Genomic DNA, 25,374 nt, shown 5'->3' on the forward strand with positions numbered 1-25,374 from the left:
TGAGGGACTTTAGAGGTTTTAAGGTAAGAAAACCTCTGGTACCACTGTGTCAACCATCACTGTCAACATTTCATTTCAGTGTGAAGGACCTGTTCCATTAAGATAATCTTCCCCTTCGTTTCCCAGATTTGCTGTTTGTCATGCTTATTGGTCAAACTGGTATAGTCTCTCTCATTAAATCATGTTTAAAATTGTATGATAGTGGAAATGGGCTAGAACTTAGCTCTGACATGTTTCAGACCGTTGTATTTATAAAGTTTTTATCTGAACTCTCTTCGTCCAATAGACGGATTAGTTGACAACGTCACAAAAACGATGCACATGCTTCAATGGGGCAGAAGTCTGTTGTGATTCTGCATGGCCAGATAGCTAGCACCATTACAAGAAGCTGCCGTGTGGGGAATCGTAGGGTGCTCGTTTCAGTACGTTTTATTTAGTTCTTGATACCGTGTCTTGTTTTTAGGTGTTTTGGCTGATGTCACGTCTATGCTAATAAGGATAAAATTCACAAGCTAGCTAACCAACAACTGTAACGATGTATTTGAGAGGCAAGTGCTCATTGTGCGAATATAGTTGTTTTCAATAAACATCGGAGACTAAATATAGTTTACATTTCAACAATCTAAGGCAACCCCGTCTGTGTTGCCCCATAGTTGCAGACGCGTCGTTTTTGTTGCTAAACAACCAACCAGTCTATAAACTGCCAATGGACCACTCATTGGCTGGAAATCATGTAACACAGCTGGAGCATACTGATTTGATGTGGTAGTTCTGCTGTTGATTGGTTTTGTATATAAAGGAAGGAGTTGACATTATTGTGGGGGCTGTTTCCTAGTACTTTAACTGATGCATGAAGGGAACAGGTGTACATTTCTACTGTTTCTACAGTCTGCCCAGTTTCTACAGTACTTGAGCCCAACCATTGATTCTTGTCACTCAGGTAAGCCTTTATGATGAAATATGAAGAGAAACACATGGATATGCTTTCAAATGCACTGAATCTTTATCCCAGCAAGATTGTATTCAAACATAGCTTTTTGTATTGTTAAAACTGAGGAAATTGTATTTTGTATTACCAGGAGCTTTATGCTTCCATTCTGCTTTTTGTAGGATGGGTGGACTGGGACTGATAAATGCATGATTGTATGCAGTCTGTCTTGTGTGAATGCTTGTTGAACATGAATGACTACAAAATAAGCTGATATGATGAGAGTCGAAGGAAGACACGCAACCAAATGCAAAGTCACAGTGCTACTCATCTTTACTTCATAAACTTTTCCAAAAGTTGTATCTGTCTGTACTTATTGTCACAACTTGTTAATGTTTTAGTGGTACCACAAACTCAGGTCTGGAATCGAAATGTTTGGGCTATTTTTTTGTAAAAAATTAATCTAAAAGTCTGCATTGTTTTGTTGTGAACACGTTTTTTTTTTATGTTGATATAATCCCATGTCAATAAATGTTTGAAGAAAAAACCCTTTCTAATTTTTCGTGTGTATCATCATGCAACAAACTTTGTTTTACAGAAATTACACTTGGGGGGGGGGGGGTGCAACTCAATATTAGGAAGACGTTCCTAGTGTTTGGTATACTCCGTGTATATTTAAGCAATAAGATCCGAGTGGGTGTGGTAGGATGTTCTTAGGCTAGATGCATTGAATATCTCCGCTTGCTCAGATATGGGTTCTCTAACTTGACAGAGGGGTCTTTAAACCAATCGTGTACGTCACACCCACAAGTCTACACCAATCAAAGCTCAAATTGGGCGGATATCTTCTCAACTCAAAGAGTGTGCTTTCTTTGCTTCGATAACTGGCTAGGTAACAACACGGTAAGCTCCTCGTATCAACCAAAATGCTATTTAAAAGTAAATTTTTTGGTCATTAACGTATTTTGGTTACATCAGAGGGCAACTGTATATTAACGACAGCGAATAAACAACTGTTTTGCTACATAGAGGCTAACGAACGCTAAACAAACATGGCTGCTAAAGCTAGTCATACAAAAGCTACAGTTAGCTGACTGAGTTAAAAAAGAGGCGGACCTGTTCCATGTGGCACGTGATTGGGTTTATGCAGGATCGTCAAAGGTCCAGAATAGTCATTATGATTCCCATGTAAAATAGCCTTTTGAGTGACAAAAATATCACCCATAAAAAATGTAAGGGATAGGAATGTTCAATTTGATTAAGTACTTTTTCTCTCATGACTAACTACCAGGAAGTTTGAAAAGCAAGGCTGTGAGTGGGGGTTTCCACTAGTTAAAAATACATTAAAACAAAAATTAGCTTATTGGTCTTAATTTAGGGATAGGGCTAAGGTTAGCAGTGTGGTCAAGGTTAGGTTTAAAATCACATAGGCAGGGTTTCTGACTTTGTGGCTGTGGTAACTGTTAAATAGCGTAATTCAAATCTGGTATCAGAACAGAATTGAACACTATGTCACTGAAATATTCTCTGCTTTTTTATTAATATAATTAGTCAAGCGAATAAATGGTAAATGCAATTTTCGTATATACGGGTTCACTGTAACACCTCGCAGGGCAAAACAGAGAACTAACTGTCCCAACCCAAAGTTATTATTTTAATACTCTGACAGAGAGAGTTCCCGTTCAAAGCGGGCCTGTCAGAGTAGAGGCTGAGCGTGGTTTAAACTTACTCAGCCTATCGTTGGCGCACAGGCTGGTCCCAGCCCCGTGGCGCTTCACTATTGCCGGGCATTAGTTGTTTTTTGCAACTTGTCTCGAGAGTCAGCAACCTCAGACATAGTTTCCTCTTCTTCATTGTTGCAGTACACATGTCCTTGAGCGGTTTAACAAAGAGGCAGTGTGTGTGTCACAAGTCTATCTCAACCTCCCCCCTAACGGTTCCTCACGTTAGTCACAGCTTGTTACGTTAAACAATCTATATCAGTACAGCACAAACCTATTATGTTTAATCATTAATGTATTATTTTTAAGCTAGGCATCACATCTAATTATAAGAAAATAGATCCCAACATAACTAGTCATGACCCTGAGTGGGTTGGGAGTTTATATTCATGAGCTTGCCTTGACTGACAGCTCTTTGAAATGCCTATGTCAAGAAACTTGGATGCAGTGTTACAGTAAAATCCATTTCAAGCAAATCTGGTGATACACAAAGCAACTAAAACAACATTTAAATTGCATTTTATTAAACATCTCCCGTTTGACATGTCTCTTGTGATGCGGTTCACAGCAACAATGACAGATGTGTTGACATGACAACTCCCCCAGTATAGCTATATAAACCATGCCCCTCTGCAAACACGCCTTCTACGATGTTGCTTACAAGGCGGTACTTATTTAAATTGGGTAAGAGAATATTATGTTACCATTGGTGTGTTAGGGTGATGTCACCCTATCCCCTTAATAATCCCGCCTCCTGAATCCAAGAGTTTGACATGGGGGAGGTGACTAGTAACTTTATGATTAAACTTTATCAATGTACAGGGTTCGCACAAAGTGCTTGAAGTGCTTAAAGACCCATCCAGGGATGTAGTGGAGGGTAAACAGCGTTTACGCACCTTTTATAATCCAGTGTAGCTCAGTTGGTAGAGCATGGCGCTTGCAATGCCAGGGTTGTGGGTTCGATTTCCACAGGGGACCAGTACGAAAATGTATGCACTCACTACTGTAAGTCGCTCTGGATAAGAGTGTCTGCTAAATTACTAAAATGTAAATTTGTGAAATGGCGTTTACTTGCCTTTTTATTTTAACGGTCGTTTACCCACATATTATTGCGTTCCTAGCGTTGATCAACGCTCAGAAGGCTTCTTGATCTGAGTTCTAATCGCACCTACCTCTGCGAACGAGTGGAATCATGAATGTTTCATGTATGTTCGCTATGTTCGCCTTCTCCCCCGGATTTCCCTTGTTAGCAGCGCATTCATTCACCACTCTGTCCAACGCCTGTAAACTCAGACCACGACATAGGCAGAGAGGTGAAATTAACTACCTCAGCCCAGACCTACAGTGGCAAGTGGCAGAGAGACGCCGCTGACAGTGGGATTTTTTTAAACATCCATCGACTCCTGCCGTGTCAACAGACATCCCCCAAACAAAAACCCCCTGACTCTCTGAGAATGAGTGTACAACTGGTAAATAGTCGCTGATATTTCAGTCAGATGTCTAGCTAGCTAGGTAGCTCAAGGGCTCTGGCTGTTAGCTAGCTATAACTAGCTGGCTAGAAGGATGAAGTTTGAAGCCAACGTTGAACAGAGCCTGACCTCAGCAGGAGCATTTGACTGAAATTAAGCTAGCTATAATCAAATGATGGGCTACTATAACTTCTCATAACATAATACATTTTCTTTTCAATGATTAGTGAGACCGACGGTGGTGAGTCAGGCTGGAAAGGAGATACAGAGGGAGGAAGCATTGAAACAAGCAGGGAGAGAGGTTAGTAGTACAGTGGTTCCCAAACTTGGGGTCCGGGACCCATATAGGGTCAGCTAAAATTTTAATAGAGTCCCCTGAGAGAATCTTTAATCTATCACACAATAACTTGTTTCTCTTCAAATGGGTATAGAATACAACATTTTAGAGTCAACTAAGGGCCTTTTACATTGTCAGAATTAACTTTCATGTCGTGTTGGGACAGCCTGTGGGACCTAACATTTAGTGAAATATAAAGACAATTTCAATATAAAGACAATTTAATATTATCGTGTACACTGAGCAAAAATATGAATGCAACAATTTCAAAAATGTAGTTACAGTTCATATAAGGAAAGCAGTCAACATCATCAGTACTGACTTACCACTCGTATGTAGTAAATAAGTAATGAAACACATATTATTGAGTAGAGATGGGTTCAATTCCCGCGACCGGGAGACCCATGGGGCGGCGCACAATTGGCCCAGCGTCGTCCAGGGTAGGGGAGGGAATGGCCGGCAGGGATGTAGCTCAGTTGGTAGAGCATGGCGTTTGCAACGCCAGGGTTGTGGGTTCGATTCCCACAGGGGGCCAGTATAAACAAATAATGTATGCACTCACTAACTGTAAGTCGCTCTGGATAAGAGCGTCTGCTAAATGACTGAAATGTAATGAAATGTAAATAGAAAGTACTTTTTTCTCTCGAGGTTGTGGCAATACTGCCATCTGGTGGCGACGAGAAACAATTGCATAATATTACAAATTGATTGTCCTTGAAAATAAATATTAGTGCTTGAAAAAGTACTTGAAAGTCCTTGAATTTGACTTGCCACTGTCTGTACGAACCCTGAATGTAGACGCAAGACATTTTTCATACTTTTGTCATCATACTTTGATCTGGTTTCATCCAAATATAACATTTATTGAAAAACATGTTGACTGTGCATGGCCTTTAAGCTAGGTAGAGGAGCTACAGTTTGTTTTATCCTGAACATATTTGTGTTGGGCAAACTAGATAGGTATAAGAACTGTCTTGCTAGTTAGCTAGCAAGCAACATTTTTATTGTCAATAAGTTTGCAATGAAAAGGCCGGTGTTTCTCTTGCTAACGTTACTCTTCTGAATAACTTAACTATCAGCCGCATGTACAAAGGTCAGATCTGAAACCATGTCCATGTGGCATATTGTCTAGACAGCTGTCATGAGTAGTGCCCTGTGCTTTTCTTGACTTCTTTTATTTATTTACTTCTGGTCATTCTGTCCTCCAGCCCAACTGTCAGTGGTTATGACGATCCTCCTGTTTTAGTATTTATCTATTGATTGCTGAGGTTGAGTAAGGCTTGAATTACAGATTAAGTTAATGTCAGACATACAGTGGGGAAAAAAAATATTTAGTCAGCCACCAATTGTGCAAGTTCTCCCACTTAAAAAGATGAGAGAGGCCTGTAATTTTCATCATAGGTACACGTCAACTATGACAGACAAAATGAGAAATTTTTTTCCAGAAAATCACATTGTAGGATTTTTAATGAATTTATTTGCAAATTATGGTGGAAAATAAGTATTTGGTCAATAACAAAAGTTTCTCAATACTTTGTTATATACCCTTTGTTGGCAATGACACAGGTCAAACGTTTTCTGTAAGTCTTCACAAGGTTTTCACACACTGTTGCTGGTATTTTGGCCCATTCCTCCATGCAGATCTCCTCTAGAGCAGTTATGTTTTGGGGCTGTCGCTGGGCAACACAGACTTTCAACTCCCTCCAAAGATTTTCTATGGGGTTGAGATCTGGAGACTGGCTAGGCCACTCCAGGACCTTGAAATGCTTCTTACGAAGCCACTCCTTCGTTGCCCGGGCGGTGTGTTTGGGATCATTGTCATGCTGAAAGACCCAGCCACGTTTCATCTTCAATGCACTTGCTGATGGAAGGAGGTTTTCACTCAAAATCTCACGATACATGGCCCCATTCATTCTTTCCTTTACACGGATCAGTCGTCCTGGTCCCTTTGCAGAAAAACAGCCCCAAAGCATGATGTTTCCACCCCCATGCTTCATAGTAGGTATGGTGTTCTTTGGATGCAACTCAGCATTCTTTGTCCTCCAAACACGACGAGTTGAGTTTTTACCAAAAAGTTCTATTTTGGTTTCATCTGACCATATGACATTCTCCCAATCCTCTTCTGGATCATCCAAATGCACTCTAGCAAACTTCAGACGGGCCTGGACATGTACTGGCTTAAGCAGGGGGACACGTCTGGCACTGCAGGATTTGAGTCCCTGGCGGCGTAGTGTGTTACTGATGGTAGGCTTTGTTACTTTGGTCCCAGCTCTCTGCAGGTCATTCACTAGGTCCCCCCGTGTGGTTCTGGGATTTTTGCTCACCGTTCTTGTGATCATTTTGACCCCACGGGGTGAGATCTTGCATGGAGCCCCAGATCGAGGGAGATTATCAGTGGTCTTGTATGTCTTCCATTTCCTAATAATTGCTCCCACAGTTGATTTCTTCAAACCAAGCTGCTTACCTATTGCAGATTCAGTCTTCCCAGCCTGGTGCAGGTCTACAATTTTGTTTCTGGTGTCCTTTGACAGCTCTTTGGTCTTGACCATAGTGGAGTTTGGAGTGTGACTGTTTGAGGTTGTGGACAGGTGTCTTTTATACTGATAACAAGTTCAAACAGGTGCCATTAATACAGGTAACGAGTGGAGGACAGAGGAGCCTCTTAAAGAAGAAGTTACAGGTCTGTGAGAGCCAGAAATCTTGCTTGTTTGTAGGTGACCAAATACTTATTTTCCACCATAATTTGCAAATAAATTCATTAAAAATCCTACAATGTGATTTTCTGGATTTTTTTTTCTCAATTTGTCTGTCATAGTTGACGTGTACCTATGATGAAAATTACAGGCCTCTCTCATCTTTTTAAGTGGGAGAACTTGCACAATTGGTGGTTGACTAAATACTTTTTTTCCCCACTGTAGGTCAGGTTTGCCTAAACATCAGAATGTTACCCCATGGATCTTCTGTCTGAACGAAGGCAGCCTAAAAAAGACGCAAGAGTCTCTACAAGCCAGAATGGCGAATAACATTATATGTGCTCTTACTTTACTGGTTGTCCGTGCTGTTGGTCCTTTTGGCAGTAGGAGGTGGATATAGGGTATCCACAGCAATACTTTTTGCGGCGTCAGTAGGTTCTGACACTTGTATTTTCAATCTCCTGAGGCATTACACGTGATGCACAATATGTAAACAATAGCTGAATGTAACCGAACTTAGTCGACCGAAGCACATTTCCTTGCAATCAGCTGGAAGTGTTTGTGAAATTTTCCAGCTGATTGTGTGGGCCAATATTTGGTTAGGTTCAGCCATATTGTGTAAGTGTTTGTCGCTTGGGAAAACCGATATACAGACCCTCGTACTGAAGGTCTGGGTGATAACGCTTCCCTGTCGATATTTTCTCAGATAACCGCCAACATGGGGACAAAATAGTAATTTGAAATGTTTGTTCAACATTCTGATTGTAATGGGACTGTTCAGGAATTCTGAGCCTACATGTTAAGTATAAGCCATTCTAAGGGGGATTTCACACATGGTTTGGTGAGGTTTTTCCGAACTCTGGTGTAGGCTTGGGCGGTATCCAGATTTTCATATCGCCATAACATCCTTCTCTCATCCTGGAATTTACAGTATTACAGGCATAGCACACAAGGGGGCGCTAAAAATGCAAGAAAATCACATTGGGCTTCTATTACCAGAATGGTAACAATTTAACGCTACCTAATAGCAAAATCACATAGCTAAATGATATTGAGTGAAAACGACCATAAACTAATTGCTAAGACAGCTCATAAAGTTATACAGTGAGGGGAAAAAAGTATTTGATCCCCTGCTGATTTTGTACGTTTGCCCACTGACAAAGAAATGATCAGTCTATAATTTTAATGGTAGGTTTATTCGAACAGCGAGAGACAGAATAACAACAACAAAATCCAGAAAAACACATGTCAAAAATGTTATAAATTGATTTGCATTTTAATGAGGGAAATAAGTATTTGACCCCCTCCTAATCAGAAAGATTTCTGGCTCCCAGGTGTCTTTTATACAGGTAACGAGGTGAGATTAGGAGCACACTCTTAAAGGGAGTCCTCCTTAGCTCAGCTTGTTATCTGTATAAAAGACACCTGTCCACAGAAGCAATCAATCAATCAGATTCCAAACTCTCCACCATGGCCAAGATCAAAGAGCTCTCCAAGGATGTCAGGGACAAGATTGTAGACCTACACAAGGCTGGAATGGGCTACAAGACCATCGCCAAGCAGCTTGGTGAGAAGGTGACAACAGTTGGTGCGATTATTTGCAAATGGAAGAAACACAAAAGACCTGTCAATCTCCCTCGGCCTGGGGCTCCATGCAAGATCTCACCTCGTGGAGTTGCAATGATCATGAGAACGGTGAGGAATCAGCCTAGAACTACACGGGAGGATCTTGTCAATGATCTCAAGGCAGCTGGGACCATAGTCACCAAGAAAACAATTGGTAACACACTACGCCGTGAAGGACTGAAATCCTGCAGCGCCCGCAAGGTCCCCTGCTCAAGAAAGCACAAATACAGGGCCGTCTGAAGTTTGCCAATGAACATCTGAATGATTCAGAGGAGAACTGGATGAAAGTGTTGTGGTCAGATGAGACCAAAATCGAGCTCTTTGGTATCAACTCAACTCGCCGTGTTTGGAGGAGGAGGAATGCTGCCTATGACCCCAAGAACACCATCCCCACCGTTAAACATGGAGGTGGAAACATTATGCTTTTGGGGTGTTTTTCTGCTAAGGGGACAGGACAACTTCACCGCATCAAAGGGACGATGGATGGGGCCATGTACCGTCAAATCATGGGTGAGAACCTCCTTCCCTTAGCCAGGGCATTGAAAATGGGTCGTGGATGGGTATTCCAGCATGACAATGACCCAAAACACACGGCCAAGGCAACAAAGGAGTGGCTCAAGAAGAAGCACATTAAGGTCCTGGAGTGGCTTAGCCAGTCTCCAGACCTTAATCCCATAGAAAATCTGTGGAGGGAGCTGAACGTTCGAGTTGCCAAACGTCAGCCTCAAAACCTTAATGACTTGGAGAAGATCTGAAAGAGGAGTGGAACAAAATCCCTCCTGAGATGTGTGCAAACCTGGTGGCCAACTACAAGAAACGTCTGACCTCTGTGATTGCCAACAAGGGTTTTGCCACCAAGTACTAAATCATGTTTTGCAGAGGGGTCAAATATTTATTTCCCTCATTAAAATGCAAATCAATTTATACAAATTTTGACATGCATTTTTCTGGATTTTGTTGTTGTTATTCTGTCTCTCACTGTTCAAATAAATCTACCATTAAAATTATAGACTGATCATGTCTTTATCAGTGGGCAAACGTACAAAAACAGCAGGGGATCAAATACTTTTTTCCCTCACTGTAGCTAGTAGCTACCGAATGTCATTTTCGGTGAATGTGTACGCTTACAAGCGAAAGTGAACGAGAGAAATTGGCCAAATGAACAAAGTTGTGATGCATGCTTTACTGAAGGAAGAGCAGCATGTGCACACGGAGAAGAACAGAGGAGAAAAAATATAGCAGCTGTACAGAACGCATCCAGAGCTCTTTGACCTCTGGCAGAAAGCCATTATAAAATACACTACAAGGCCAAAAGTGGTGCTATAACAGCCTCCACTCTTCTCGGAAGGCTTTCCACTAGATGCTGGAACATTGCAGCGGAGACTTGCTTCCATTCAGCCACAAGAGCATTAGTGATGTCGGGCAGTGATGTTGGCCTGCCTCGCAGTTGGCGTTTCAATTAATCCCAAAGGTGTTCGATGGGGTTGAGGTCCATTTCTGTATGGACCTCGCTTTGTGCATGGGGGCATTGTCATGCTGAAACAGGAAAGGGTCTTCCCCAAACTGTTGCCACAAAGTTGGAGGCACAGAATCGTCTACAATGTAATTGTATGCTGTTGCGTTAAGATTTCCCTTCACTGGAACTAAGGGGCCTAGCCCAAACCATGAAAAACAGTCTCAGACCATTATTCCTCCTCCACCAAACTTTACAGTTGGCACTATGTACTGGGGCAGGTAGCGTTCTCTTGGCATCCGCCAAACCCAAATTCGTCCGTCGGACTGCCAGATGGTGAAGCGTAATTCCTCACTCCAGAGAACGCGTTTCCACTTCTCCATAGTCCAATGGCGGCAAGCTTTACACCACTCCAGCTGACGCTTGGCATTGCGCATGGTGATCTTAGGCTTGTGGCGGCTGCTTGGCCACATTTCAAGAAGCTCCCAACGAACAGTTATTGTGCTGACGTTGCTTCCAGTGGCAGTTTGGAACTCGGTAGTGAGTGTTGCAACCGTGGATAGATGATTTTTATGCGCTACAGCACTCTGCGGTCCTGTTCTGTGAGCTTGTGTGGCCTACAACTTCACGGCTGAGCTGTTGTTGCTCCTAAACATTTCCGCTTCACAATAACAACACTTACAGTTGACCGGGGCAGCTCTAGCAGGGCGGAAATCTAACAAACTGAATTGTTGGAAGGGTGGCATCCTATGACGATGCCACATTGAAAGTCACTGAGCTCTTAAAGTACAGGCCATTCTACTGCCAATGTTTGTTTGTTTGTTTATGGAGATTGCATGGCTGTGTGCTATATTTTATACACCTGTCAGCAATGGGTGTGGCTGAAATGCTTTATCTGCTAACGTATTGCACAAGTTGACTGCAGGTATTAACTTAAAGTAGCTACAAATATTCAAATTGATTTAACTTCAAATAGTCAAACTGTGTGAAAATGACCTAAAAGAGCCTAAGGTCAGGTCTGTGAACATGTTTACTGTACTGTAGTAGCAAGATGCACTCTAGTGTCCCTGTATTCTCTGCTTGCCATCACATATTGCCAGAGTCTCACCTGAGTAACTTTGTTGACACTTAACTGTAGAGTTGCTGCTTCAGCCCCTGGTACTCACCTGAGTATGTATTTCCCTTCCAGAACCAGTAATGAACAGGATAAGGATCCACGTGTTGCCGTCAAGCCGGGGCCGTTTGGCCCAGACTGCCCGTACCCAAGAGCCCCAGGCCTGTTCCTTCACCCAACGGACCTGCTTCCAGCCCCGCCTGGAGGGCCTGGAGTTCTGCATCAAACATGTCCTGGAGGACAAGAACGCCCCCTACAGACAGTGTAGTTATGTGTCTAACAAGAATGGCAAGCGCTGCCCGAACGCAGCCCCAAAGGTTGAAAAGAAAGAAGGGTGAATGAATCAACTTGGATATACATTTCTTCTATCAAACTCTCAAAACAACAACTACATGTTGATGTTGTATTTAGGCTTACATTGGGGGAAATCCCTTGAAGTGTATCAATGAAGAGTGAGTTTTTTCCTTTTCAAGTCAGTTCTTCACGTTTCAAGTTTATTAGCCATAAATACATTGGAAATATCTGCGCCATCTGGGGTTCTCTGTGACCTTATCTGACATGTGTGACTCTTATTTCTACGTTCAGGGTGACCTTCTGTATGGAGCACGTTAGGAGGAATGTCAAGGCTGTCCAGGCCCAGCTGAGGAAGGCCTCATCTGGTCCCGCTCCTGAGGCCCTCCTATCTCAGCTCAGTGGATACAACCTCCCTGAGACACACGGCCCGGACAGTGGCCGCAGTGAAGCCAGCCGCATCCTAGGTGTGAAACGTTTCTGCAGCATCTTTTTTCTTTCTACACATATGCGTTGGCATATTTTGACATTTATTTTATTTATCAGAGACCATGCACAACAAATGAATTGCACCATATTTGACAGCTAATTTTTTACTCTCTGGTGTTCTGATAGCTGTTCTTTTTTTCTAATAGTTGCAATTCCAGGTAAAGGGAGCGTTTACTACTTACTGCATGGTCCCATTCCTGTACATTCCTCCGCTGCATTGAGCCATGTCACAGTCTAGGGGAGCTTATGGGGATTGTCTGTCTGTAGATGAGGACAGCTGGCTCTGGACCAGACCTGGAGAGGAGACCCAGACAGTGAAGCTGACAGCATTGACAGTGACAACGAGGACCCTCTCAAGTAAGACTGCACTATCTGGGTACTGTGTTGTGTACCACATTACATAGGTGTGTTATAAGATCGAAATCTACTTGATCTTTGGAAATTGATCCGAATGGCTCAACATTCTCCAGGTCCCAACCTGTGCCCAGTCCGCTAATGTGGACAACAAATCTTTGTTTTGATTGCAAGATCAGACTGGCGTGTTTGTAGTGGTTCTATTGTGGTCTAACTGTTTTAATTGTATGGATGTGGTTTTGACGTGCAGACGTGCAGGAGTGTACACAGCAGAGAAGGTTGCTCTGATCACACGGGAGAAGCTCATCAGACTCCAGTCTCTCTACATCGACCAGTTCAAACGACTGCAGCACCTCCTCAAGGAGAAGAAGCGCCGATACCTGCACAGCTGCAGGGTGGAGCATGAGACACTAGGTAAAGCCAGTGTGCTGCACTAACCCAGTCTGTTCTGTCCTGTAGGTAGTGCTGCTGAGCGATTAGTGCTTTTTGAGGTCGTTTCGGTTTGATTATATAAAAATCACGGTTTTCAGTTTCGAATTATTTATTTATTTTTACATTAAATGCTTTATGCATTATGTGGGTTGAATGCTGTAACACAGAATTTTAAAAATCCCATGACGGTAGTGACTGCCCATTACTGCTTATCACTTATTAACAATCATTTATTCACATTACTTTAATAAAATATTTCAGTTGTGTATATTACATTTTTGTTATTTGATTTTATTATTCCATTCCAAGTCATCATCTCATCTCTATAGAGCTGCTGTCTATGCTGTCTGACTAAATCACTATTTTAGTAGTTCTTCAAAGTAAATAAGGCATACTTTTATGACTGCTGAATACCAACGATCAATCACTTAGATCATGTATTTTCAGGTAGAGATACCTCGCGAAGCAACTGCTCTCTATCCCTCTCAATCGTGCATTCTTCTGTCTCCCTCTCCATGTCTGCCCCACACTAACCTAAGGTAGCAGGCATAAAAGAAACACCCAGACCGGACAAGTAGGCGCATTAAGCATGCAAACATTTTTTGCAAATGGAATTCACATAATTCAACAGACGTCAGTCAATTAGTTGTTTTAAAAAACAAGAAATAACAGAAATGTTGGTTAATTGCTCAGCACTATTGGTTAGGGCCACTGTAGTGAAACCATGGTGCCGCACTATCCCAGCCTGTTCTATTACATTTACATTTTAGTCATTTAGCAGACGCTCTTATCCAGAGCGACTTACAGGAGCAATTAGGGTTAAGTGCCTTGCTTAAGGGCACATCGACAGATTTTTCACCTAGTCGGCTCGGGGATTAGAACCAGCGACCTTTCGGTTACTGGCACAACGCTCTTACCCACTAAGCTACCTGCCGCCCCAGGTTCTATCCTGGACTTACCTGGGTAAGGTTAGTTCAGTAAGGCTCACCTTAGCAAAACATGTTGCAACTGAAAGTGGAAAAGTACTAAACTAATTGAGTACTTCTCTGCTTAAATTGTTTTATTTTTATTGAAGAAATTCCAGGTGTGACCATTGTGGTGTGTCCGGTGTGACCATTGTGGTGATGCCAGATGTGACGGTGGGTTAGCCAGGTGTGATTACTGTGATGATACCAGCACCTCTGACCCCTCTCCTGTGTGATGTGTCCAACAGGAATCAGTCTGCTGACGGGTCCCGAGGGTCTCTCCATGAAGGAGATGGTGAACCTGAGGAAGCTGAAGGCTCTGCGTCGGTACCGCCGCCAGTACGGCGTGGAGGCTCTGCTGCATCGGCAGCTCCTAGAGAGGAGACAGACTGTCACAGAAGGAGCTCCTCCTCAGGTCTGTGTTTATAAAAGCATAGACGGGTTGCCTGGCAGACAGCCGTGTGTTGTTATTATTCTGAACGGTCAGATAGCTAGCAAAAATTACAAGAAGCTGCCATGTGGGGAATCGTAGGTGGCTCGTTTCAGTTAGTTTTATCTTGTTATTGATACCAAGCAAGACCTTTAAACAGGTCAACATTCACAAGGCCGCAGGGCCAGACGGATTACCAAGACGTGTACTCAGAGCATGCGCGGACCAACTGGCAAGTGTCTTTACTGACATTTTCAACCTCTCCCTGACCGAGTCTGTAATACCTACATGTTTCAAGCAGACCACCATAGTCCCTGTGCCTAAGAACGCCAAGGTAACCTGCCTAAATGACTACTGCCCGTAGCACTCACGTCTGTAGCCATGAAGTGCTTTGAAAGGCTGGTCATGGCTCACATCAACACCATCATCCTGGAAACCCTAGACCCACTCCAATTCGCATACCTCCCCAACAGATCCACAGATGACGCAATCTCAATTGCACTCCACACTGCCCTTTCCCACCTGGACAAAAGGAACACCTATGTGAGAATGCTGTTCATTGACTACAGCTCAGCGTTCAACACCATAGTGCCCACAAAGCTCATCACTAAGCTAAAGACCCTGGGACAAAACACCTCCCTCTGCAACTGGATCCTGGACTTCCTGACGGGCCACCCCCAGGTGGTAAGGGTAGACAACAACACATCTGCCACGCTGATCCTCAACACGGGGGCCCCTCGGGTGCGTGCTTAGTCCCCTCCTGTACTCCCTGTTCACCCACGACTGAGTGACCAAGCATGACACCATCAAGTTTGCTGACGACACAACGGTGGTAGGCCTGATCACTGACAACGATGAGACAGCCTATAGGGAGGAGGTCAGAGACAACAACCTCTCCCTCAACGTGAGCAAGACAAAGGAGTTGATTGTGGACTACAGGAAAAGGAGGGCCGAACACGCCCCCATTCACATCGACCGGGCTGTAGTGGAGAGGGTCGAGAGCTTCAAGTTCCTTGGTGTCCACATCACCAACAAACTATCATGGTCTGAACACACCAAGACAGTCGTGAAGAGGGCACGACAACGCCTATTCGCCCTCAGGAGACTGAAATGATTTGGCATGGGACCCCAGATCCTCAAAGTTCTACAGCTGCGCCATTGAGAGCATCCTGACCGGTTGCATCACCGCCTGGTATGGCAACTGCTCAGCATCCGACCGTAAGGCGCTACAGAGGGTAGTGCGTACGGCCTAGTACATCACTGGAGCCAAGCGTCCTGCCATCCAAGACCTTTATACCAGGCGGTGTCAGAGGAAGGCCCAAAAAATTGTCAGACTCCAGCCACCCAAGTCATAGACTGTTCTCTCTGCTACCGCACGGCAAGCGGTACCGGAGCACCAAGTCTAGGTCCAAAAGGCTCCTTAACAGCTTCTAGCCCCAAACCATAAGACTGCTGAACAATTAATCAAATGGCTATCCGGACTATTTGCATTGACTTTACCCCTACTTACATGTACATATTATCTTAATTACCTTGACTAACATGTACCCACACACATTGACTCGGTACCGGTACCCCCTGTATATAGCCTAGTTATTGTTATTTGATTGTTACTCAAAATTTTTTATTTAGTAAATATTTTCTTAACTGCATTGTTGGTTAAGGCCTTGTAAGTAAGCATTTCACGGTGTATTGTATTCGGCACATGTGACAAATAACATTTGATTTTATGTCTTGTTTTGACTGATTTCACTTCTATGCTAATATGGCTAAAATTCGCTAGCTAGCTCACCAACAACTAACAATGTATTTGAGAGACAAGTGCTCATTGTGCAAATGTATATATGTTTTCAATAAACATTTGGAGACTAAATATAGTTTATATGTTGTCAAAAATCTAAGTCAACCCCGTCTGTTTTGCCCCAAAGTTCTGCATGCATCGGTTTTGTTGCTAAACAACCAACCCATCTATAGCACCCCAAAACCACTCTGCTTGAGCTTCCATGTACAATACAGTGCCAGTAGAGGGCACAGTGGGGTATTTTGCTGCAGACTGCACAGAAAGTTTGCCAGATTTAGTGATTAACTTGTTAGCAAATGCATGTGAAACCTCTGTTGTTCAAGATGCATTTTGTGTTAAACTTCAAGCTGACGATTTTGTTTTGTTTGAGGATTTTAACCTTTTTTTCCCCGTTATTGTGTGTTCTCTCTACAGGCCCATACAGTGAGGTCCAGCCAGAGGTGTATCTCCTACGTGGAGGGGACCCGCTGCTCTAACCAGTGTCTCCCAATGACACAACACTGCATCTCTCGTATCCATCATAGTATGATCTATGATCCATCATGGGTTGATTTTAAAATGTGCACGAATACAATAACTTACATGGACTTATGTGAGGGTGTAAAACCATACTAATGCTCTTTGTGGCGAAAGCTACAACATAAGCTTGGATGTTGCCATGTTAACCAGCCAGCCTCACTACTTCTTGGACATTTGCACCCTTCAATTTCGTACATGTGCTTGAACTGAAGAAGATGCATGCACCTGCATTTTCACACACCCTCTTATTGCTAACACGGCCTTAATCAAGTCTGGCAGCTTGTTGTAGCTGTCCAGATCCAAACCAGGCCAACATTAACCTCTTCCCATGGTCTGTTGGTTTTCCCCCATTCTAACAAAGGGGATAGTCAATTCAGTTGGAAGGAACAAACACCTCCTTTCCTCCTTTACAAATCATAATGATATCATTAAAAAAAATAAACATTGTTCAAGCAGATGCATACATCCACCATTGTTTTTAAACGTGATCTGTGCATTCAGAAAGTATTCAGACCCCTTGACTTTTTCCACATTTTGTTACGTTACAGCCTTATTCTAAAATTGATTAAATTGTTTTTCCCCCTAGTCAATCTACAAACAATACCCCATAATGACAAAGCAAAAACTGGTTTTTATCATTTTTTGCAAATGTATTAAAAATATACTGAAATATCACATTTACATAACTATTCATACCCTTTACTCAGTACTTTGTTGAAGCACCTTTGGCTGCAATTACAGCCTCGAGTTCTTGGGTATTACGCTACAAGCATGGCATGCTTGTATTTGGGGAGTTTCTCCCATTCTTCTCTGCAGATCCTCTCAAGCTCTGTCAGGGTGGATGGGGAGCGTCGCTGCACAGCTATTTTCAGGTCTCTCCAGAGATGTTAGCTTGGGTTCAAGTCCAGGCTCTGGCTGGGCCACTCAAGGACATTTAGAGACTTGTCCCGAAGCCACTCCTGCGTTGTCTTGGCTGTGTGCTTAGGGTCGTTGTCCTGTTGGGAAGGTGAACCTTCGCCCCAGTCTGAGGTCCTGAGTGCTCTGGAGCAGATTTTCATCAAGGATCTCGCTGTACTTTGCTCCGTTCATCTTTCCCTCGATCCTGACTAGTCTCCCAGTCCCTGCTGCTGAAAAACATCCCCACAGCATGGTGCTGCCACCACCATGCTTCACCGTAGGGATGGTGCCAGGTTTCCTCCAGACGTGACACTTGGCATTCAGGTCAAAGAGTTCAATCTTGGTTTCATCAGACCAGAGAATCTTGTTTCTCATGGTCTGAGAGTCCTTTAGGTGCCTTTTGTAAAACTCCAAGTGGGCTGTCATGGGCCTTTTACTGAGGAGTGGCTTCCGTTTAGCCACTCTACCATAAAAGGCCTGATTGGTGGAGTGCTGCAGAGATGGTTGTCCTTCTGGAAGGTTCTTCGATCTCCACAGAGGAACTCTGGAGCTCTGTCAGAGTGACGATCGGGTTCTTGGTCACCTCCCTGACCAAGGCCCTTCCCCCCCGATTGCTCAGTTTGGCCGGGTGGCCAGCTCTAGGAAGAGTCTTGGTGGTTCCAAACTTCTTCAATTTAAGAATGATTGAGGCCAATGTGTTCTTGGGGACCTTCAATCCTGCAGTCATTTTTTGGTACCCTTCCCAAGATCTGTGCCTTGACACAATCCTGTCTCGGAGCTCTACGGACAATTCCAAATCATGTCCAATCAATTGAATTTACCACAGGTGGACTCCAAGTTGTAGAAACATCTCAAGGATGATAGATGGAAACAGGATGCACCTGAGCTCAATTTTGAGTCTCATAGCAAAGGGTCTGAACTTATGTAAATAAGGTAAAAATGTCTAAACCTGTTTTCGCTTTGTCATTATGGGGTATTGTGTGTAGATTGATTCAATAAAAAAAAAATCCTCATCAATTTTAGAATAAGGCTATTAATTAACAAAATGTGGGAAATGTCAAGGGGTCTGAATACTTTCCGAATGCACCAAGAGTAAGTTCAACATAATGGCCGATGTAGCAAGTAATTCAGCTGTTGATTTAGAATGTTTTTCCAAGAATCTATAAACCCTGATTTAATTCAAAGTAAAGCTATTGTCAATGAGGTACAGAATATCGTTGTACAAAACCAATCAAGCTTGTAAGTAACTTGCACCTTCCAGCATTTCACACAAGTACCCTAATACTGTTATTGTAGTGAGCTTATGTGTGAAGTAACGCTGATAATCGCAGCATAACAGTCTAATTCATAGTGTAATTATATGAAGTTTATTGGTATGTGGTAATTGTAGTAACCCTGATAATCGCCATGTTATTTGTGTTACTAACTGGTGGATGTTTGTTTCTGTTAAATCTGTTATTGCATTTCTATAGACGCATATGGCACTAAAATCCTATAGACCTAAAATCCTACATCTAATAGTCACTGTCTATTGGTGTGGTCCACAAAGGTGCAATCTAATACTATATTTAATTTGTATATTTAGTTATATTTCATTAAGTGGTTATCCTTGACCATAAAACATCCAGACATCTACCAGGACAGTAACCAGGTACTGTTTAACGTGTGTCCGGGGCTAAAGGATGTTCCGTGTGATCGGCCGGTCCATATGGGCCAGTCTGAGGAGCCTCGCTGCCCCCTGCATCTCTCCCTGCCGCCCCCCATGTACCAGCCTGAACAGGAGACAGCCCTGGCCCCAGAGCAGCTAGATGCAGTACTACCCAGAGACATGTACCTGAGTGCTGCAGAGTTACAGCCCACGGAGAGCCTGCCGCTAGAGTTCAGCGACGTACGTAAAGTCTGACTCCCACCAAGTTTTCTGCTCTTATGATATAGCCATAATCCTATGATTAACCCATGGCTAATATACCAATCATTTTAATTTGAAACGGATTTTCACCCCAAAGATACATTTTCACTCTCCCTAATCAGTGCCCTAATCAAGTCTGGCAGCTTGTTGTAGCTGTTCAGATCCAAATCGGGCCAACATTAACATTCAGTTGGAAGGAACAAACGCCTCTTATTTCTCAAACAAATGTTCACCCCCTGAATGTCTAAAATGTTGCATGTTGTTTTGACTCAATGTTTTTCAAGTGTGTTATACACTCCAGTGGGGAATGCGCATCAGTGCAGCTGCACTGAAATTGAACCTATGCTCAAAGCTACTTCCTGCCTTTGCAACACAGCTGTTTAACATGCTGACCACACTGCCCGCGTTGCAAAATAAATGCACATATACATGTTATTCAATAATTTCATCCAAACTGCTCGCGCTCATCAATGAGCGTCTGCGTTGCCAGGCACTAAAATAGAACTTGGTTATATTTTTTACACTTGACGCACTGCTAGTCCGGCCTCTCCCATCTCCTCATTGGTTTTTAGGAGCATATACCCACGGGGTGATTGAAAGATGAACTGAGGTCCACACTCCAGTCCAGTTGGTGGTGGTAATGCACCTTAAAGTTGGTTGCCAACCGCCATATAAAGTCCACAGAAGAAGACTGAAGGAGGAGCGATTACTAAAACTAACTAGGTTTCCCCTTTTATCTGTGGATGAATTGTCGGAGTAGAGAACACACGATTTTGTGTGACTCAAAATGGGTCAAAATTCTACAAAGATCCAGAAAATAAGTACCTTGTGCATTTCAGGTAAAATAACAACCCACTGTTTATATCCCAGGACAAATTAGCTAGCAACAGCAAGCTAGCTAGCTAAATGTGCATGAATGTTTTATGTGTTTCGACCTGTCCTCAAATTAATCTAATTGGTTCAGAGTTCATTTTGATATTTCAACCTGCGTGTCCTGATCGCATCTGGTGTGGATGGACAAAATCAACATGGGCGTGCCCGGTCTAGTCAGCATGTTTGAATGTGTTAATAAATTAATCATGACCGTCTCCAGGATTTGCACATAATTTCAGATTTCTCGCCCGATTTCCTGTGATGCCAGACAAAACCCAATAAAAAAAGTTCTGGCTTTTTTAAAACCAGGAATAAAAACTTTGAAAATGATGGGTCTTTGATACTAAAATTGCTTCTAAAATACTTTTGATACTAAAATAACACTTTGCTACCACACCTCCTAGAACAGCATTAACAAGGCTTACAGTTTGGTTATACATGCTCACAAAAATATGCCTTTTACTTCCCCTGTAGCCTATTTAGCTGTATTAATCTACTTAGTTGAGGAATATAAACTTATTGCAGCACATGTCCCCCCTCATCTGTTAATCTCCTGTAGGACCTGGATGTAGTGGGGTGTCCTATGTCCCCTCTGACGTTTGACACAGCCTTGGCCCTGGAGGACCAGGCAGTCAGGGCCATCGCTGAGGCCCCCATGGACTTCCTGACCGGGACCAAGCTGGACGCCTCGGGACACATGGAGCTCTCTGAGAGAGATATGGAGTATATAGTGGACCAGGTGAGATGTCATGTTTAATTCTTGATAATGATTGTGGACCAGTAGCCTTGTGAACCAGCCGGACCTGTCTATAGCTCACTCTTGTTAAACAGAATGGGGAGCGCAGTAATCAGGCTGGTTCTACGTGGCTAGTGGACCAGACCCCTAAATAGGTGTTTGTCTACTATTGTGTACCATTTTATTATGGTACTGTGCACAACCCCCTTTAGCTGCAGCACTAATGTCAAAGCTGTTACATTGTACATTTACATTTTAGTTATTTAGCAGACACTCTTATTCAGAGCGACTTACAGGAGCAATTAGGGTTGGGTAAATGCGGAAGACACATTTCAGTTGAATGCATTCAGTTGCTAAACAGTTGCAAACATTTTATTTTATTTGTACAACTGACTAGGTATCCCCCTTTCCCAATTAGGGTTAAGTGCCTTGCTGAAGGGCACATCAACAGAATTTTCACCTAGTTGGCTCGGTGATTCAAACCAGGCGACCTTTCAGTTACTGGCCCAACACTCTTAACCGCTAGGCTACCAGCACAACAATAATAGTACATTGTAACAGTACTCCACAGAACAGTACATTGCTCTTAGACATATACAGTGCATTCGGAAAGTATTCAGACCCCACTTTTTCCAGATTATGTTATGTTACAGCCTTATTCTAAAATTGATTAAATAGTTTTTTTCCCTCATCAATCTACACACAGTACCCGATAATGACAAAGCAAAAACTGTTTTTTCATTTTTTGTGCAAATTTATAAAAAAGAAATGGAGCAGGTTTTCATCAAGGATCTTTCTGTACTTTCCTCCGTTCATCTTTCCCTCGATCCTGACTAGTCTCCCAGTCCCTGCCGCTGAAAAACATCCCCAAAGCATGATGCTGTCACCACCATGCATCACCGTAGGGATGGTGCCAGGTTTCCTCCTGACGTGACGCTTGGCATTCAGGCCAAAGAGTTCAATCTTGGTTTCATCAGACCAGAGAATCTTGTTTTTCATGGTCTGAGAGTCCTTTAGGTGCCTTTTGGCAAACTCCAAGTGGGCTGTCATGTGCCTTTTACTGAGGAGTGCCTTCCGTCTGGTCTCTCTACCATAAAGGCCTGATTGATGGAGGGCTGCAGAGATGGTTGTCCTTCTGGAAGGTTCTCCCATCTCCACAGAGGAACTCTGGAGCTCTGTCAGAGTGACCATTGGGTTCTTGGTCAACTCCCTGAGCAAGGCCCTTCTCCCCCGATTGCTCAGTTTGGCCGGGCAGCCAGCTCTAGGAGGAGTCTTGGCGGTTCCAAACTTCTTCCATTTAAGAATGGAGGCCAGTGTGTTCTTGGGGACCTTCAGGATGCACCTGAGCTCAATTTCGAGTATCATAGCAAAGGGTCTGAATACTTATGTAAATAAGTTTTTTTTTTTTTTTTTTTTTTTTTTAATACATTTACAAAATTTCTAAACCTGTTTTCGCTTTGTCATTATGGGGTATAGTGTGTAGATTGAGGAAAACATTTAATTTTATCAATTTTCGAATAAGGCTGTAATGTAACAAAATGTGGAAAAGGGGAAGGGGTCTGAATACTTTCCGAATGCAATGTATGTTGAAGAAAATATTTCAACACCATAGGAACAGACTATGGAAATTGTTGTCTTTGTCTGAACTGCATGTCTTCTTGTTCTCTCCAGATTGTCATGGAGGTGAAGGGGAAACTATAGGAAACTCAACAGAACTGGACCATGTTGCTGCAGACACTTCCAGATGAGAGAAGATATTTACCTCAACCCATGTTCTAATGGGTTGAAAAGACTAATATAAATCTCACCCATATAAATAAAAAAAGACATATGTAGAATTCCAGAGACTGATGTTGAGTTGATCAATCTTTTTACGCTGCTGCTACTCTGTTAATTATTTATGCATAGTCACTTTAACTCTACCCACATGTACATATTACTTCAACTACCTCAACTAGCCGGTGCCCCCGCACATTGACTCTGCACCGGTACCCCCCTGTATATATAGCCTCCCTACTGTTATTTTATTTTACTTCTGCTCTTTTTTTCTCAACACTTTTTTGTTGTTGTTTTATTTAACTTTTTTATTAAAAATAAATGCACTGTTGGTTAAGGGCTGTAAGTAAGCATTTCACTGTAATGTCTGCACCTGTTGTATTCGGCGCATGTGGCCAATACAATTTGATTTGATTTGAAAGCCAGGGTTTTATCTACAAGGCATTAGATCATATGAAGCCTTTGCACACCATTGCCAAATGAATACTGTTCAGTCATTGCTCAATCAGTTGTCATCTTGCTGACATTTTGTGATGATACTCATGAGTCCTTTCACCCTGGTTTCGCTCAGGTACCTGTGTAATATCATATAACTCCTGTTACAGACAGAGTAACTCAACTAGCCGGTGCCCCCGCACATTGACTCCGCACCGGTACCCCCCTGTATATATAGCCTCCCTACTGTTATTTTATTTTACTTCTGCTCTTTTTTTCTCAACACTTTTTTTGTTGTTGTTTTATTTTTACTTTTTTTGTTAAAAATAAATGCACTGTTGGTTAAGGGCTGTAAGTAAGCATTTCACTGTAATGTCTGCACCTGTTGTATTCGGCGCATGTGACCAATAAAATTTGATTTGATTTGATTTGAGTCTGTCTGGCATACCGGGTCAGTCGGTGTTGGTACAGGGAAGAGATGAAACACCACTCGTAACTCCTTGGTTTACAAATTAACGGGTATCGTCCTCATATTAATTCAGTAGCACCTTTTTGGGGGGAGATTTCTAACCCTAAATTGTTGAATGTTGCCTTTGAACACCAAACTCTTGAAAGGAGTAAATGTTATTTTATGTGTGCGAAGGAAAACACTGCACACTGCTGTTCATGCTCCCAGGGGATTTTATTGACACGTTTCGACCCTTAGGTCTTCATCAGGCATCCATATCCCAGGTGGGGGTGGAAGGTCCTATATATATATATATATATATATAATACATTTAATTTGTATAGTGCTTTTCATTAGTGTTATTCAAAAAAAGATGGAGCCGATGGAGAAGGGCGACATCTTACGAGTTCCAACCCAACTTTGCTATTTAGTGACTTTTATCGTGTTTATAGTTTTTTTTGTACAGAAAGTTCATACTATTATGACATAGTATCATCACAAGCACTTCTGGACATCAGATCGACGGTTACTAAACTTGATTTCGACTTCAAATACGACTTCAACTCTGACTCCGCTGTTCATACCGGACCCTATTCCTTTGATCCATGGGCTTCCAAAACGCTGCAGGCGTAAATGCGGGAGACGAGGTGGAGTCCTAGTGAAATTGAGGCGACTCCATCACCACCATGTGGTCCTCTGTAGCTCAATTGGTAGAGCATGGCGCTTGTAACGCCAGGGTAGTGGGTTCGATCCCCGGGACCACCCATACGTAAAAACGTATGCACACATGACCTAGTCGCTTTGGATAAAAGCGTCTGCTAAATGGCATATTATTATTATTATTATCACCATCGTCATCAAGTTTGCTGACAACATGACAGTGGTAGGCCTAATCACCGACAGTGATGAGACAGCCTATAGGGAGGAGGTCAGAGACTTAGCAGTGTGGTGCCAGGACAACAACCTCTCCCTCAACGTCAGTAAGACCAAGGAGCTGATTGTGGACTATAGGAGAAAGAGGGGAGAGCACGCCTCCATCCACATCAACCAGGCTGTTGTGGAGCGGGTCGAGAGCTTTAAGTTCCTCGGCGTCCACATTACTAAGGACTTAACATGGTCCACACACACCCGCACAGTCGTGAAGAGGGCACAGCAGCGCCTCTTTCCCCTCAGAAGGCTGAACAGATTTGTCAAGGGCCCTAAGATCCTCAAAGTTCTACAGCTGCACTATCGAGAGCATCTTGACTGGCTGCGTCACCGCTTGGCATGGCAATTGCGCCGCCCTTGAACGCAAAGCGCTACAAAGGGTGGAGCTCTGTCAGAGTGACCATCGGGTTCTTGGTCACCTCCCTGACCAAGGCCCTTCTCCCCCGAATGCTCAGTTTGACCGCGCGGCCAGCTCTAGGAAGAGTCTATGTGGTTCCAAACTTCTTCCATTTAAGCATGATGGAGGCCACTGTGTTCTTGGGGAACTTCAATGCTGCAGAAATTTTTTGGTACCCTTGCCCAGATCTGTGCGTCGACACAATCCTGTCTCAGAGCTCTACGGACAATTCCTTCGACCTCATGGCTTGGTTTTTGCTCTGACATGCACTGTCAACTGTGGGACCTTATATAGACAGGTGTGTGCCTTTCCAAATTTCTAAAAACCTGTTTTCACTAAGACATTATGGGATAT

The 25,374-nt window shown here is 43.1% G+C and overlaps 1 pseudogene across 1 annotated transcript; it reads left to right on the plus strand.

Moving 5' to 3' along the window:
- The first annotated feature begins 4,109 nt into the window (after positions 1-4,109).
- LOC311147410 (KAT8 regulatory NSL complex subunit 2-like) lies at positions 4,110-23,678 on the plus strand (annotated as a pseudogene). Its single transcript, XR_014615641.1, has 10 exons — positions 4,110-4,419; positions 11,417-11,675; positions 11,927-12,099; positions 12,389-12,478; positions 12,726-12,889; positions 14,121-14,287; positions 16,518-16,614; positions 19,148-19,407; positions 20,861-21,040; positions 22,709-23,678. The product of XR_014615641.1 is annotated as a KAT8 regulatory NSL complex subunit 2-like (transcript).
- Positions 23,679-25,374: the final 1,696 nt, after the last annotated feature.

Source organism: Coregonus lavaretus (genome assembly GCF_964263955.1).
Source record: "Coregonus lavaretus genome assembly, chromosome: 20".
NCBI lineage: Eukaryota > Metazoa > Chordata > Actinopteri > Salmoniformes > Salmonidae > Coregonus > Coregonus lavaretus.